The sequence below is a fragment of the Nothobranchius furzeri genome, chromosome 9 (genome assembly GCF_043380555.1).
Source record: "Nothobranchius furzeri strain GRZ-AD chromosome 9, NfurGRZ-RIMD1, whole genome shotgun sequence".
Taxonomy (NCBI): Eukaryota; Metazoa; Chordata; class Actinopteri; order Cyprinodontiformes; family Nothobranchiidae; genus Nothobranchius; species Nothobranchius furzeri.
The window spans coordinates 62,378,372-62,396,034 of NC_091749.1; the positions used below are offsets into that span (position 1 = coordinate 62,378,372).

At 42.5% G+C, this 17,663-nt stretch overlaps 1 protein-coding gene across 2 annotated transcripts in view; it reads right to left on the reverse strand.

The window, feature by feature from the left end:
• The window catches only part of sox6 (SRY-box transcription factor 6), a 150,989-nt gene that overhangs the window by 127,453 nt on the left and 5,873 nt on the right, over positions 1-17,663 (reverse strand). For both annotated transcript variants that reach the window (XM_015953106.3, XM_054732038.2), the window contains exon 2: positions 886-956. The gene's annotated coding sequence lies outside the window, so the exon portion shown is untranslated. The remainder of the gene's footprint in view (positions 1-885; positions 957-17,663) is intronic.

Consider the following 17,663-nt stretch of genomic DNA (forward strand, 5'->3'; position numbering starts at 1 on the left):
AAACGCTGTAACCTGTAAACCCTAAAACCCCAATTCTCAATTGGAATTTACCTCATCTAATATGGGAACGCACGCTTCATTCTTTCTAATATATATTTATGTTTACAATGTCTACTCAGAAAGGGCTCGCTGGCTGGCAGGTGCACATCCATCTGAGCAGAAGACATCGTGGTACGTGATGCAAGATGATCAAACAATGGTAAATGGCCGTGAACTTTGAGTTCAGGGAGACGCCGCTCAGCTGTTATTGAAGAGCTTGCCAGTCACATTAATATAATTCCCGCGGCATCACCAATGACATTTGGAAGAATAGAATAATATCAACTAAGTTCCTCACCCTTTTATTTGTTTAATATCATAGATATATTTTCATTACCGGTTCTGCTCAAGCCGCAGCTGCACAAAGAGTGTCGGAGTAATATTTAGGCTGAGAGGGTCATGGCGTATTCAGTAGTTTTAAAGTATAATCCCACATTCCATGGCAACTGGAATATCAGGCAGCTTTGAAATTTTCGGGTAAACCTCTTAAATTGATGTTTCAGTGAACAAGAAGTGAGCACACTTTTTTTTTTATTATGTTTAAATGTAGGTACTGGTTAAAAAATACCTTACAAAAAAAAAACACATCAAATCATACGACAAACAAGAAATAGTAATGCAAAAACAGGAAAAATTTTGAACCAAAAAAGTAAAATACAACTAGTCTAATATTTTCAAAAGGTGCCAGTAACTTTGTGCCTGAAACTGTTTAATTGTGCATGCATTGTAAGCCCATCCAATTGTCCACCTCATTTAATGCAGGTGTTCTGTGTGGGCGAAAGTCAGCAGGGGTGTGGGAGACATGCTGCAACACAGAGACAGCTGAGGCGGCAAATGGATACTTACAAAAACTGAAAGACTTGATCCCCAGCTCCCAGCGATCACTGGTTAGCTGATGTTGAATTCATGTAAATAACCTGAAACAGAAGAAAAATACAATGTTTGGATGTGTTTTTGTGTGGAACATTGCAAAACACATAATTTACAAAGCTGGTGTTTTTTTATTGTTTTGTTTTGTTTTGTTTCTTTTGCATTATTTGATAATAATCTGTCATGTTCATCCAAATGCCTAAAAACATGACGCTCTCACAAGTATGGCCTTGGGCATTTTTGACACATGACCTAGGGCTGTGCTTGGCACTAAATACACTATGAATTATTACCGTGTGCTTTTCAGCGAAAACTGTTACTGTTATATAGCCTCATGTGGTTGGCGCATTTTGGCTGTGTTGAAGTTTTGTGTGTGTCCTTTTTTGTCTCTTTTTCTGCAGGTCTAGAAGCAGATTCTTCTACATCCTCTTTGTTTATTTTTGTGAACTATTTTTTTCTTATTGCCCCTCCTCTTTCTTTCTTCTCCCCCTTTCTCTTTCATTTCATTCTCCATGTCCGTTGGGATTTAAGACAACCAAAAATATTTCTAATTAAGTTTTGGCATCAGGTAAGGCATTGTAGCTGAAGCTGTACTGTAAAAATATTCTTCAGAACTCTTCGAAACGTTTGATTGCTTTACAGCTGAACAGGACACGGGGAAAAATGACTGAAAACATAAAAGTTGGATCACGATGATTTTTTTAGTTGATGGTCACTCTGCTGCTAAATGGTAAATGAGGTCATATACACATACAGCCGGGTTTTTATGAAACCCTCTCATTCACCACTCACCTAGGAAAATAACTAGGGTCAACACCCCCTCGTTTTCGGCAAAAACTCCAGTGCATTTTGGGAAGTACAGTCATAAGCATGCCGAGCCTGTAGGTGGCAGTAGTTCACCAAATTATTTGCTTTGCTGAAAAACATTCCATGTACAGGGAAAAACTAGGTGGCAGGCAAAAAGCTTTTTTTTAACATCGTCTTTCACATGTGGTCTTCTACGTAGAGCAGTACCTGAGGTTGTAAAAACAGAGAGTGTAAACACAGATCACACGTGATGTCAGAGTATTTATGTCGCAGGTCCGGTTATTTACGTCCACAAGGAAATGCTGACAACTAAGATTTTGCAAATCTTCACTTTGGTCGCAGTTTTTGAAAGAATTGTGGCGTACATCATAACTTTTGCGTAGTAAAATGTATTGTGGGACACCTGGCTACATGTACATGGCCTGAGACGGTTGGCGACCAATCATGAATAGCATTCACGAGGGAACCTCCAGAAAGTCTCAAAAGATTTTTAAGGCTTCCTATTTTCCTCGTGTGATTTGTTGGGCCTTGATTTGGCTTTAGTTAAATTTTGAAAATCTTCCAAAGACCAAACTTTTTTTCCCCTTAATGCACAGTGTTGTCTGAGGTATCTTACATCCTTCTCAGTTTGTTTTTTGTAAAACTGAAAGTGTGAGAAATGAAAGGCAATTTATACACAAATAAACCAACTGGTGATGAAACTGCAATTGTGATGAAAATTTGCACAAGAGTTTGCTATTTGTGACACATGCCCTATAAAATGTTTAGCTAAAATATGCCATTTCAAGGCGATTGCAACTGAAAATGTGAGTGTTTTCCTAATAATTTTGTCTCCAACTGAACGCCAACAGTCACAGCCCAGTAAGCCTTTCCGGCTGCATTCAGTATGAATTTATTTTAAACCGTATTTAAACTTTTCAACCTCATTAATCTTTCTTCCCAGCTTAACTGATCAATATTTTTTATTTGACACTGTTGTTTTATTTAATTTTGCCATCTTTCATCAAGTGCTGCCTGCTGATCATTTATTTAGATGCCATACTGGGTTCAGCTTGTCTGGTGAAGTGCACAAAGGCCCAGGAAGCTGCAGGGTGGAATGAGAGCATCGTACACATCAGCTGATCCGTCATTATTTTTTAGTGCTCTGAGATATCAGGAGAGTTATCTTGAAATGAAAATTTGGTCTTTAATAATTAATTGATCTGTTTCCATTTGCCGCACATTCAACAATCAGTTAAAAGGAGAAGCTGGATTGTAGCTTTTATGTTGTTTTGGTGTCCTTAAGGACATTTTATTCCTGTTGACTGATCTGTGGATGTTTGTATGGAACATTTTCACCCTGGAAGCTAATTATCATCGCAAATTACAAATTGTATTTCTCTCAATCAGACATGTAGAAAGTCTTATCTTTTAGTCAACTGTGGTTATTTGTAATTATCTGCAACAGTTTAGGTAACTTTTTTTTTTCAACTCACTGGCATCATTTCCTTCTCAATATTTGATGACTTTAACCATACTTTATTTTTATCCGTCTGATTTTAGTGCTACTTCCTGTTTTCGGCCAGAACAAAGAGCAGTCGAAAACCTTCGTAGCAGGACACACGGCTATAAAACTGGCATTTTGTCTCGGAGACGGACTTCATTGGGCACAATAAAAAATGTCAATTTTAGAAGAATAAAACTCAAATCAGCCCAAAAAACAGAGCAAGAACAACAGAGAGAAGCATTCATTTGTGTGATGTCATATCATAAGAGGTGGAAAAGCTCCAACCTCATTCATGTTCATTTTCTCACATTATCTTGTTTTTCACAATAAGCCAAGATCTCATTACCAGTAGATTTATATAATTAGTCCGCTTCAGTACTGCCAATTAAACAAGGCCAAGGGTTTGTTTAAGGTCACGCTTAACAGATCTGTCACTAATTTGCACTATGCCACCTCCGTCTTCCATTGCTGGGGCCAATAAGCCAGCAACAACAAGACCAAATGAATATATAGACTTCCAGTGGATTGTTGTAAGAGAATGGTGCCGCTGGCTGCGGGGGAAGAGGGAGAGCTGACGCAGAACGACGAGTCTGAATGTGGCAGCCTTGAGGCTAGACGTGACAATGGGAGAGAGGGGGACCCCTGTGACCCCAGTTGAATTGAAAGCTGCACTATGGTGTGACGCTTCCAATACCATAAAAATACTTTTTCTTGCAAGTAATAACCTTTTTAACCAATATTTCTCTCTTTATTTTACAGAATTTCATATAAGGTCTAATTATGAAGCAAAGAAAAAAAAATACACTATCAGCCGACTAGATCGTAGATGTAACTGCAGGCGTTCTCATTTAATTTAGATACAGTACGAGTTCAGTTCTCAAACGGACACCAGTAAAGACCAATAAAATGTTGCTAATTCAGTTATTCTGTTATCTAAATAAACTCAAGCTCATATGATCACAGAGAGCGTTATTATTACAACCCTTTGAATGAATCATTTGATCTTAATCGAGCACAATGAAGCAAATAAACCATGTGGAGATGGATTATTTATTCACTGGTTATTTCAGTGAATTATTTCTGTGGGAGGGTAAAATAAATAACAAAAGGATTTTAATTGAAAATAATAAGAGAAACCAGATGAACCCTGTGGCTTAGCATCGCGCTGCTAATATTGGAGCTGCATGTAGAACTATGAAATATTAAACAATCATGATTAGAAGTTATTTTACACAAATTCAACCAGTCAAATTACTATTTGAGTGTCAGACAAGGAAAATAATCTCACTACACTAAAAATCCTACATTTTTAGATTTTCTCTCAGTAACAAACCTCTGAACAGATAACTGCTGCGGCCGACATCAAAGGAACGGAGACATACACCTGTGGCATTTCTGTCAAAGTGGCATTTTCTTTTGCTTCAACAACACACACACACACACACACACATGCATGCCCACATGCGCACATACACACAAAAAATCATGCATGCTCATACACATGCAGAGACACACGCATGCGTGCTCACACACACATGAACACACACATACAAACACACAAGCACATTTGTGTTGCTATACTTGTGAGGACCATCCACTGACTCTAGAGACTGCATTATGCTTAAAGGGACTTTACGGACTTTAGAATTTTTATGCTCGCGATTGCCCCCTCAGGCCAAAAGTGTAACGGCAGCTTCAATAGGAGGCTCGTGCACGAGGCGCACGTGCTGTACGTGCACACTCCTTAACGAATATAACAGCTGAGACAGTCCTTTGTGTGTGTGTGTGTGTGTGTGTGTGTGTGTGTGTGTGTGTGTGTGTGTGTGTGTGTGTGTGTGTGTGTGTGTGTGGCCCGGAGGACAGAGGACAGGAGAATGCGCAGCTAACTAATTAAATAATTTGGTTCTGTACCTTTCTCTTCAGCACAGCCGACAAAGGTTTATGATGGGTCAGTCCTGCATGCTCAGATCATTCCCTTCACTTGCTTGAAAAATTGTTCCAAAATGAAAGTTGAACCCACATCTTTTTTATCTGTGAATGCAATGCTGTTCGGCGAGTCTCAAATAAAAATTTGGGCATCTTACTGTAGAAAAATATACCATTAATGTAAAAAAGAATCTCTATATAAATTATGTTCACATCCACAATCAAACCCAGGTCTTCTGCATGGGACTTACAAGGTGAGCTACACTCTAGTAACTTTCACAGTGTCTCTAACTTTTATATCCTTGATGACACCTGAAACACCGTCAAACCAAAGAATGGTTTGAAGCAAAAATGGCTATTTTGTTGCTAATTTGCAGAAAATATCTAGAAGAGAGTTCTACAGAAAGAAGCTAAGGGTCCTCAGAAATGTAGCTAGGTTCATCACTAGGCGTTAGGAACAGCGACAAAGTCGCTGAGTTGGCACTACCTCACTCTCTGCTGCTAAAGCTACGGATAGCAAATGCTACGGGCTATGCTTGAGCGTGAACGCGCATGAAGCAGCCTGCTCGACCCGAGCATCTCTCTTTTTCTGTGATTTTACAGAAAAACAGGCAATCACAGTAAAAATGCCAGGGCTCATTCTACAGGACCAGGGCACTGCAGGAGAATGTATGAAGAAGAAATGTATTATTTCTATACATGTTTTGTCTGTCAAACTTCAATAATGCCCCTTTAACCCTAACATTAACCATCACTGGTCTAACCCTAAATTTAACTAAACTTAGTTCACATCACACCTCTAAAACAAACTAGTTTGTAGCAAAGTGAGGACCAGGGTAAATGCCCTCAATTTGCAACTAATGTCTTCGCGTAATGGTTATGTCTTCAGTGTGTAATACAGACAAGTACACCCATACACATGAAATATATGGACATGAGGGATTCCATTGAAATCTTTCTTCTAATCACAGCATCATTTACAACCCTGACATGTGTCAAACACACATACAATTGATTGTATTTCGGCGGTTTGAGCCACCAGTTCCTACATAACTAGATTATAGTAACAAGGTTCACTAGTGTTTGTATTGTAACAATCAATATTATTGTGATGTTGGACTTGGTTCTTAAGTCTCTTGTAGAGAACCTTAAAAGGTCCTTCATTCATATTTTAATTTGCCTTCTGGATGCCTCCCTGGTGAGGTTTTCTTGGCACGCCACACTGAGAAAGTCTTAAAGGAAGACCCCGGACTCACTGGAGGGACTATTGGGCCATTCCCATCTGTACCGGGTCGGCCCGGGCCGGGTAGCCCCAGTCGGCCCAGCCTGGCCCGGTTGATTCCACACATCCTTGTCTTAAGCCCATGTGGGCTGATTCTACCCACCAATCAGAGGCTTGCTCTAATGGAAGGTGTGAATTTGCTGTCAGCAGTGGGTGTGTTGGCCCTGGTCGGCCTGAAGCAGACCCCCTCGAGAAGAGGGCTGAGAATGAGCCTTGGTTGGCCCGGAAAAATACCAGGCCACCCAGATATGTAAACAACCTACGCTACCCGGCCCGGGTACAGATGGGAATGGCCCATAAGTCCCTCAGCTGGCCAGGGATTCCCCTGGAGGAGCTGGCCCAAGTGGCTGGGGAGAGGGAAATCTGGGCCTCTCTGCTGAGGCTGCTGCCCCCGTGACCCAACTCTGGATAAGTGGAATGGATGGATGGATGGATGGATGGATGGATGGTCTCTAGTAGGAGTGAGTATACTCTGTGGACAACAAAGCTGCATTACTCTACGACTGACTCCATTTTCTCTGCATTTTTAAATGTTTTATCTCCACAAATAACACACGCCTGGAGGCGTTCTCTGTTGTTTCCTGGATGCTAAACCAACAACCGCCTTCCCTGTCACGAGTCAAGATGGCTGAGGCCATTAATGTTATGTGACAGTGTGATGCAGATCTGTCAGGTTTTTCAAATCCTAGCATTCCTCTATTTTCTATCAGAAGCTAATGCCGGAAATAGGGGTAGAAGACTATTTCCACGTTCAGCCTGCATAAAAAAACGCAGAGTGACTGATCATTTTCAAAAACTATTTCTCAATGAAGGAACTCTTTAAAGACTTAAAGCCCTAAAGCCACTTAGAAACATTCAGATTTAGATTAAGACACCTTCAAATCCCAAGTATGTGTGTAAGTATCATGTGGGATACGCTTGATTGGATTTTCTCTTCACATAACAGAGAGCTGTCTTCTTCATCTATCATGTGACATCAGCTCAGCATCAATAAACAACATCTCCACAGCTGTATGCAACTCAAAGAAGGTCAAAGAGGTGCTTGCTCTGACTAAATTCACTCTGTTGCTTTCATCTATAAGTATTAAGTCAGAGCTCATCTAAGACATTTCCACATATGGGGACAGAAGGTCTGTGTGTCGATGCACCTTCTGCATACTGTGCATGTATGCTGAAGTTGTTGTGTGTGGAAATGCAAGCGCAAACCCAAACTTATGCTTCAACTCTTGATTGGAATTGGTCCAGATCTGCAGCATGTTTAAAAAAATATCCTCCCAATCCTCCGTCCCAAATCCTCGCTCTCCTCTTCGTCCAAACGCGCTGAAGTAGGAATTCTGCAGAGCTAGTTATTTTGACAATAGAAGTAATCTATGCCATCAGTAGGCTGCTGCCTACCTGGATGCAGCATGGTTATCTCTGCAGAAGCAGCAGCCGCAGAGTCAGGCTGGAAACTGCACGGGGGACTTTGGGATGCAATGAGATGGGGCTGTAACAGTGGTCCCGGGGGAAATAGGGTAAGCGTAGGGGTGTGTTGAGGGTGACGAGACGAAGCTCAGAAGCTTCTGGCATGCACAGAAATGTCTGATATCGTAATTGAACATCTGAAATTGCCTGTTAAATATCCACTTCCACAGAGTTAATTCTTTCTGTATTAGCAGCATCTGTGAAATATCAAACAACAACTTCCTGGTAATCAGCAAAGCCAGAAGCGAGAGGATCATGCTTGTCAGCGAACAGCCAGGGTGCAGGTGAACTGTTGACACATAAAATGTGCACACTCCATGTTGGTTTGACTCACTATGAACAAGTAAAAAGTCCACCAGAGCATCACTGGAAAGACAGGTGGTTGAAAAAATCTACCGTATGGAGTCGTTTGGTGTTGAGACTGTGGTCAAACAGCTGTTTCGTGCTCCTACACACTGACTTGATACAACCTTACAAATCTCTGCCTTGCCCTCTTCTCTCCTTCTCTGTCTGCCCCCCCCCCCCAGTTCTCTGGCTGATGCTGCCCTGACACTGACATACATCAGAACAGACACTCACAAAGCGTTTCACGCCAGCGTGTCAAGAATGACTACCGGCATGCCACTCCAGTTAAAATATCTTTGTGCAGAGTGAAACAGTGACCCGCATTTTGGCTGAGTTGACGCACGGCGATGTCAGATTAGAGCGACGGGGAAAGAGTCCCACTTGTGAGCGTCAGCTTTTCTACTGAGCGTTTGGTTACTGGAGGGAACCGGCCTTTCACAGCAAATACATTATCCGTGGTTTTATTTGTGTCAAACAACAGGAGCAAAAGTGCTTTTTCTTTTTTTTTTTCCTCGCAGAGCAGCTGGACTCAGAGAGAATGTTTTCCTCCACAGTGGGCAGCTTTCAGTCCCCAGTGTTCCTAACAGGCTGCTGTGCAACCTATCACTCCTCTCTTTTATTTCCTCTCACATATCTTTTACGCCAAAGGCTGTGAAGACAGAGAGCACAGAATAGGCTTGTCTTTCGGCACGCTGGGAAAGCCCTCTTTTCTACACTTCTGTGATATACACACACTTCTTCCCCTTTCTTATCCTTGTTTCTTTTTCATTCGGTGTGGGGCTTTGTGTTTGTGTGTACGTTAGGGGGGTAGGGGTATGAAAACATACACACACCCCCTACACACACCCTGCTCCCTCTCTCCCAGGTAATGTGTTTATTTTCCTGGACCCATCTTCTAGTTTACTGCGTGGTGGCGTTTCTCCCCTCTTATCGCCTGGCTCTCGTGGGGCACTTTAGCCCCTCAAATCCTGTTCACCACATACTGGTTTTAGGATCTGTGAAATGAGTGCTAGAGAAGCGTGGCCACAATGTCTGCCTGTGTTGCTACTGGACTCAAATGGGCTTGGTGCTTTTTTTTATTTATTTTTTGTCCAGGGAGATGCATAAATGGAAGTTTTTAACACCTCAAAGGAGGCTGGGCCTTTGTGGAGCCACACTAGAGGAGCCTGACAGTCTCCCGAGGAGGCAGACACACTGAGTGCTGCAGGACAAAGAGCCGGAGGAGCAGAATCAGCAGGGGCATCACTCTGCTTTGGGCACCAGGCATGCACATGCACGTATATAGCTGCACTTACATGCATGCAAAGAAAAAGTGTCTAAGAAAGAACCAATGTGTTATCGATAAAACAAGATGATCCAATGGATGCCGTCAAATACGTCATGAAAGCTGTGTTAAATGTAAAATCTAATGAAGTCACATTTTTGTTTAACGGTGTTTTAAGGTGTCAAATAATCAAACAGCCTGCAGCGGTGGCCAAATAATAAAAAATGAATATAACCGTTTTTCTACTGAAACAGTGCTAACTGTGATCGGTTCATTCCCGACTGTATAAACACATCTAATAAAAAATAATACAACCAACACACCATTTATGTCTTATTGATTTCAGCTCCACTGTTTGAAAATAATTTCCAAATTTCCATCTCAGTTTTTCCGTATTGAAATTCCTTTCTTTATTTTCTACAGCCGAACAGCTGGCATTTACAATCAGTCTTTATGCTGTTTAGACGTCTACAATAAGCATTTAGATGCAAATATATCCACCTTGTACAAAGGACTTGCAACTTCTGTCACAAGCATTATAATCAACCTGCAATTGTCTCCGGGCGCCGACTTGTTTCCAGTTACAAGGCCTGAAGCCGTAAGCATCTGTATTCAAATGACTCCCCCATTACAGGCACGGTTTAGTGAGGATATTTTCCAACGCTGCCGTACTGAAAATCAATCACATGGTGAATTAAACCAGAAAGAAAACAACTGATCCATAAATGATCAGGTTATAAGGAGAAATTGGAGTCCACAAATTATTCAGCTTTTTCACAGTTTTGAGGTGGGGGGGGAGCAGGGTGGACTATTTGATAGAGTTCCCCTCCAACAATGTCTTGTTTTATGATCAGACGTTATCAGAAAGCAGAAACAATATTTAGCTGACAAACACTCCGTTCAGCTGGAAGTTGATGGAAAGGGAACTTTTCCAAGCTTGAATCTTCTGCATCACTTGGTTCTTTACAATGGAACAGCACTGGATTGTCATGAATAGACATGGGCACGTACTGAAAGAGCAGCTTTACTCATATTTTTAATACATCTGCTGTGGTTTCTAGTAGGAATGAATGCCTTGTAAGTCGTACTCTGGGGGAAAAGGTCTGGTGCGCCTGTTTGAGGAACTAGATGCGAGCCACATCAGAGTTGAGCTGAACACGGCAGGATTTGGAATCTTATTTCCTGATATTTGGACATCTGGCTTCTGATTGGCTAGAAGTAACGTGACTCTATCGCTGACTCTCATTGCTCTGCAGCGTTGATGTTTTATCTCCACAAATAACACAAGCCTGGAAGAGCTTCTGCTGTGTGGTAGAGTTGCTAATGCTAATGGTTAGCTTCTACTAGACAAGAAGTTCTCTGATGTTTCCTGGACGCTAACCCCGGCTTTCCACAGGAGCCGTCAGCAGCACGTTACTGCAGCAGCACTTCTTGCTCGCGTAAGCTGCTGCTTGGTCATTCCCACGAGACGCGAAGCAGCAGGGGAGCAGCTGTCACCGACCGAGCACGAAGTCACACGAGTGACTTCGTCAGTAAACACAACAACAAGCAGGAGAAAACTACAACATGGTTTGTGTTTTATGTTCTGTCCGTTTTATAATCGCCAATACGGACCTGAAAAACAAAGGAGACCGCTAGCTAGGTGATAACTTCTCACGGGGCCGCAGTTAGTAACCTTTTTTAAAAGTAAAGCAGCCGGAAGGCATTACGTTCTTTATTCTGAAAATCTCGGGAGCTTCTCTCCATTTCTGCGTCCGATTTCCTGTCTTTCCTTCCCCCAAAAATGTCAAACTTGACCCGTTTCAGAGGCGTCGCGCGTAGAAAATAGAACCGGCGCGTAAAGGCCGCGACATGCTGCTCCTGAGACGCGGCCGACTCGCGCTGCTGACGGCTCCAGTGGAAAAGGTTCTGTTGACCACAGCGGTTCCTGTCAGCAGCTATGACGTGCTGCTGCAGTAACGTGCTGCTGACGGCTCCGGTGGGAAGAAGGGGTAAAACAACAACAGCCTTCCCCGTCGTGAGTCAAGATGGGTGAGTCCATGAACGCTAAGTGACAGTCTGGCGTGAATCCGTCAGGATTTTCAAATCCTAGAGTTTCACCGTCTATTTTCTATCAGAAGCTAATGCAGGAGGTAGGTGTAGGAGACTATTTTCATGTTCACCCTGCATGGAAAAACTCTGAGTGACCCATTATAATCAGAAATAGTAATAAAAAAAACTTTGTAAATGAAGTTGACTTTTAATTTCTGCAAACATACGCTGTTCGGTTGGCTATGAGTAAGTTAGTGAATAATTATAACTTTTACACTAAAACGTCCTATTGAGGGTTGCATAAACAGAAAACAGAATCTTGCCGTGCACGTGGCCAAGATGTAAATCTGAGTGATGCATGGGGTCATGTGCTTCCTTCTGCCTGTTACCCCTGAGCAGCCATTTCTACAACAAACTCTGTTTTTGCTGTTTATTTGCAGGTCATCTCTCTTTTCTTGAAACCCACAATTAAAGCAGTGTTCGTAAATGCAAATGAGTCCATTTTGGAGGAGGGAATACCATCAGTTTGACAATATTTCTGCCCTCCCAATCTCCTAAAGAGGGAAATGATTTAGGAGGAGGACACAAATCTTTAGTGACATGGCAGGAACTGTAGAGCGCTTTGCTTCCTCCCTTGTTTCTCATTCTTCCTTTTCTCGTCTTTTTAATGCCTCCCTCTGACTCTTTAAGTCCCAGATTTACCTTGATCCTCCCTTTTTGTCCCGTCAGGGTCAAAGGGCCAGGAGTCAGGAAAAAGATGCTGAAGGAAAAGATCTATTTTCTTGTCTTCTCGTTGGAAACAAATGCGGTGTTGGGACCACTGATCACTGCTCTAATTGAGTTTTGCTCTCCTTTTCTGGATTACGAAAAAGGGGCCTTGGAAATGAAAGGTCAAATTACCTCTGCAGCCAGGCAATAAATAAGTCAAACAAGGTAAGAGGTCCGTGCCGGGGTACGTTAGTGGAATATTCAATTAGTGGAAAAATCAGGACGCACTTCCGTACTGTACTTGAAGTCATGAAAGGAATAAAACTGTCTTTTATCAGCTAGTCTCGTCGTTTTAAGGCTATTTATTTCAAAAAAAGCATTGAAACTTTGCATGAATCTATAAATTCTTATATCCACAACTATCGATACTATGGCAGAAACCCAGAGGCTTTAAACACTCTAAATGTGTGATTTTATCCACTATGTGAGAAACCACATTGTCCATTGAGTGCGATACAAAGAAAGGAAATGGGCATAAAGTAAAGCTGCAGTCTGGACTGGAAGCACAGAAGGTGGCCGAGCAGGGCACAGAACAAGAGAATGAGAGAATGCTCTACACCCAGCGAGCCACAATGAGCGCTTTGTGACATAATGCCCTCCACGCAGCAGATTGTGGAAAATACTATGAAATTTACAAGTTTGCATATCCAGCAATAACAACTGACGTCTCGAGCAGGACTGTATATTCCACGTATCTGGACGCGGCTCATGTTTGGGGGGTGGTGTAAGGAAAACATTGTCGAGTGGTTATTATATTCTCATCATGTCCTGGGAAGTCATTACAGCGTGGCACAACCCACGGTAAACACTGAGAAACTCAGCAAGAAGGCTGAGAAGAAGTCAACGCTACAGATGAAGCGAGTTCAATTTCTGGTTTTAATTGAGGTTTTGCTTTTTCTGCTTAAGCATGTATTTGGTCGCCGCGTGCCACCAGGCCCACAGCCTCCAAGCATCTTTGTGGAGCGCCAAAACAGCAGTAAGAAGAGGTTGTTATAAGCTGCTATCCAGATAATAGTAACCTAAATGTGGTGCTAAAAGCACGACAGGTGGGTCGCATGCAAAACGTTTCCTTTCCACTGCTGAACGCATGTTTCTCCTTGTTTTTTTAATTGCTCCAAGCAAAAGAGCCCCCCGCTGCCCACCCCTTGTACATTTTACAATAACTTATAAAGAAAGGTGTGAGCGATGGAGCTAGGGACATTTTGGAAATGTTGCACGTCTGATTTGTTTACACAAGTGTTTAATAACAGATGAAAAATACAATTTCACGTGCAATTAAAAATCATGCAAATTTCATACAATATGTTTAGATGCAAGATGTGCACGGTGGATAGAAGATGATCAAATGCATACATGTGCTCAGATACATCATGTGATTTCTAACCAGCTCAATCGCATATCCCTAAAATGATATATCCAAAAGAGCTATGAACAGAATGTGTGTGTGCATGCATGTGTGTGTGTGTGTGTGTAATGTGCGCATGCATGTCCATACGTGTCCATCTCTCCTCCAAATGTGGTTTTGGGCCACGTGTGGCCAAACAGTAAAATGTTGAAATTGGAAAAAATATTAGCCGTCTTTCTTTTGAATAGCAGTGAGATAAGCGCCCTTTAGCAATGAAGCCGGTGGAGTTTAAGCTTATTATGAATACCTCTCAGAGCGCAGAAGCATGTACTGGAGAAATCAAAGGGAGTAATAGGCAGGTAAGCCAGTGTCATTTTAAGAAGGAAGTCAGTTGTGAAATTGTAAAAATGGCGAGGCCCCCCGCTGCCAATCCGCTTCCTTCAGAGCCCTCCCCAGAAATGACTTTTAATAGCAGAGGCTATCGCTGATCTGGAAAAGTTAGAGGCCTGTGAGGTGAAGAGAAAAAAATAAAGCCCAATGCTAATCTCTTGGATAATAATAGGAGCGTTTATCTCTTTGATTAAACAGCTCTGAGATTCACAAGAATGTGCGATTCTAAGCTTCCTAAAGCCCGCTGGGCTTCGCAGAGCATTCCTCGTGGTTTCATGTTTAATTGGCTGTAAAAACCCGCTCTCATATGCTGGATTGAAACTATTAAAAAGGTCACTTTTTTTTTTGCGTGTTTAGGACGCAGGAGCTGCTCGTCGAGTTTGAGAACTCTTGCTTTTAGAAGATCAGATGTGAGTTCATGTTCAGCTGTAAAGCTCGTCTGCAGAGATCTGTTGTAAAACTGATACCGCAACACGGGTGATCCAAGGCAGCTCAGACGCTGCACACGTCCTGAAAACACACTCTAAACACCCACGGGCTGAGTTTTTCTCCCCTGAATATTCATCCATGTTTCCACATCATCTGCAGGTTTCCTAATCACAGTCACTTCCCCTTTAATCACAGGGCTCTAATTAGGTCCTAATAAACCATTTTGCCATCCTCATGGAGCCCCTGTGTGTCACTCACACATCAAACCATGAAACACTATATTAAGGGGCTGCCAGCCTCCAGCAGCAGCCGTACAGATACTGCAGGCACACCCTCTTACTCTAATTGAAATGATCGAAAGCTGTGCCTACACGTGAGTCTTGGCTGAGCCTTAAACCAGCGGTCTGAAACTCAGAGGTGCAAGCGCCAGCGCTGAGGCTCTACTGGTTTCTCTGATGTTGGATAATTGTTTAAACCTGAGAGGATACGGCACAACCGTCACGCTGCTTGTTCCGAGAGAGAGGAAGGGGGGAAAAAAACGTTCTCCTGTGTCTTTTATTCCAATTCAGTCCACTACGGGCTTTGGGGAAAGCCTCAGTGATCTCGTGTTCATGGTGGAGAACCAGTGTTGGGGATGACGATCGCTGACCATGAGTTGATAATGATGACTGTTTAATTAGAAGCCTTTCTTTGGCCTGGCCACAACCCAAACTCCTCCACCCTGCAGATGGTAACCAATAAATTTAGCTTTTCTCAGGATGAGGAGGAACATTGTACTCCCTAAAGCCAACCCCTTAACCAAGCACAAAGCCTCTCCTCTCGCTGAAATAAAACCAAAACCATGGCGCATAAAAAAGCTGGTGACGTCAAACTGCATCTCCGTTGTTGTTTTTTTGGGTTTTTTTTTTGTTTAAAAGCACTTTTGTTTCTACTTTTAGTGTTTTTGCTGACTCAAGTTGTTTGGATCAACTCTCCTAAAAGACAGAAAATACCATCAATAAAACTTATTTGGCGCATCATTTCAGTACCAGATGAGGATTTTGCATACGAGTAGAACAGAGACGGTAAATGTTCAAGCTGCATGCTTCCAAAAGGACATGGTGGGAAGGTTGGGGGAGTCCCGAAACCTCTTTATCGACTCTATTCTTTAACCCTCTGGAGACAGGCGTTGCAGATTTGCTACAGTTAAAACCTACCTGCTTACTACGGTTACGCCACGTGCGTATTTCATGAGAAGTTTTTTAAACTCAGAAGTACCCCTGAAGGGTTTCGTTGTTCGTCCTTTTATCGAAACGTATTTTGAGCCTGAGAGGGTTAAAGCAGCCGCTTGGCTAGATTTACACACCTAAGTATTTTTAGTTCCAGATTTTAAAAGCAGAAAAGACTGTTTTTCAGGAATGTGAACGACTAGAGTCCAGTGGTTGGGCAGACAAATGAGCTTTGACAATGAACATCTATTGCAAATAAGTTACATACGATGGTAAAATGCTTCAGAAGGTCACAAAAATCCCACAAAAGAACACAATCCTTTTGTTTTTTTTTTTTTGTTTTTTTGCAAAACCTGTACATTATTGCTCATCTCTAGTTGTTGACATCATCTACGTATGATCATTCACCTATCCTATCTGGAAGAATTAAAACAAACCATCTTGATGTTCCTCTGACAGGTCTCACCCTCCCATCTCCGTCCATCTTCACCTGCCTGTCAATCATCCCCCTGCAGACAAGCTCCCTGCAGTTGTGTCTTTACCCATAATGCCTGGCAGAAAACATCACTCTGTGTTGTGAGTGAGCATCTTGTGTGTGTGGGTGGGTGGCGTGTGCCAGAGTGGCTGTCCCCTCCGACCGTCAGAGAGCCTCATGGGAAATTTACCACCGAGCCAAACCGCAGCTTCTCTGTCATTTCAGCAAATTTCTGTTGTGTGTTTTTTTTTAAGTCTCACTCAAGATGGAGATTATCACAGATGTCACTTTCTTTGGTTTCAGTGTGCGAGCTCTGACTGCGGCTCGCTTTGCTCATAAATGTGCAGCTGAAGGTTCCTTAACCATCATTTAAGACCAAGTGAAATGTTTGCAACGCTCCCAACAAAAGTGTGAATGTTAAATTATGGATCTGCTGAAATAAAACAACTGACTGGTAGCTCAGTGCGGTTTTACGTCAACGTTTTCAGCGTCAATCCTTCTCTTTTTATCGCACGGAAAAGGTGCAAACGCTAAAAGTTATAAAATATAGAAAGAAAATGATATTATGTGAACAAAGGAAAAGTCTGACGTTCTAATTTTAAACGAGAGGAACCTGATGCAACATGCTCACTGACATCATTATTTGTGCAGAGTACTAGAGAGTGTGCTCTTAGATCGCCTTTTCACCAACACGCTCTAAACACCCCCCCCCCCCCTTCCATTTACTCAGAGCGTGTTTGAAAGGATTACAGAAACAGACAAAGAGCAGCATGAGGACAGAGACTGGGAAAAAGCTTGTTGTCGGAGTCGAAGCCTTCTCCTCGTCGTATACATTAAGAGCAAATCCTCTCATCACGACCAGGTTAGCGCAGAGAGAAAAGGATTCAGAGAAGAAACAAAAAGGCCGGCTTGAATAGACGCTATGGGTAACTTCATCAGAACTTCAGCCACAGGAACATTAGCATCCTTCCCTCCCCCCTCTTTGTCACTTTGATTTATTTTTGGCTCCGTGCGTTAGCGTTTTCCACAGGAAAAACTGTTGGGAATTCGATTTCTGGCTCAATACCGCCTTTCTTTTCCATAACTTTCTGGCCTGGTTTAGATGTCACAGTAGCTGCTCCATGATGCAAGTGGGCGATCAGCATTTGTTTCCATCCAAGCGCTCTCTCTCTCTCTCTCTCCCTCTCTCTCTCACACACACACACACACACACTAACTCTCTCTCTCTCACACACACACACACACTAACTCTCTCTCACACACACACACACTAACTCTCTCTCTCTCTCACACACACACACTAACTCTCTCTCTCTCACACACACACACACACACTAACTCTCTCTCACACACACACACACACACACACACTAACTCTCTCTCTCACACACACACACTAACTCTCTCTCCACACACACACACACTAACTCTCTCTCACACACACACACACTAACTCTCTCTCACACACACACACACACACTAACTCTCTCTCACACACACACACACACACACACTAACTCTCTCTCTCTCTCTA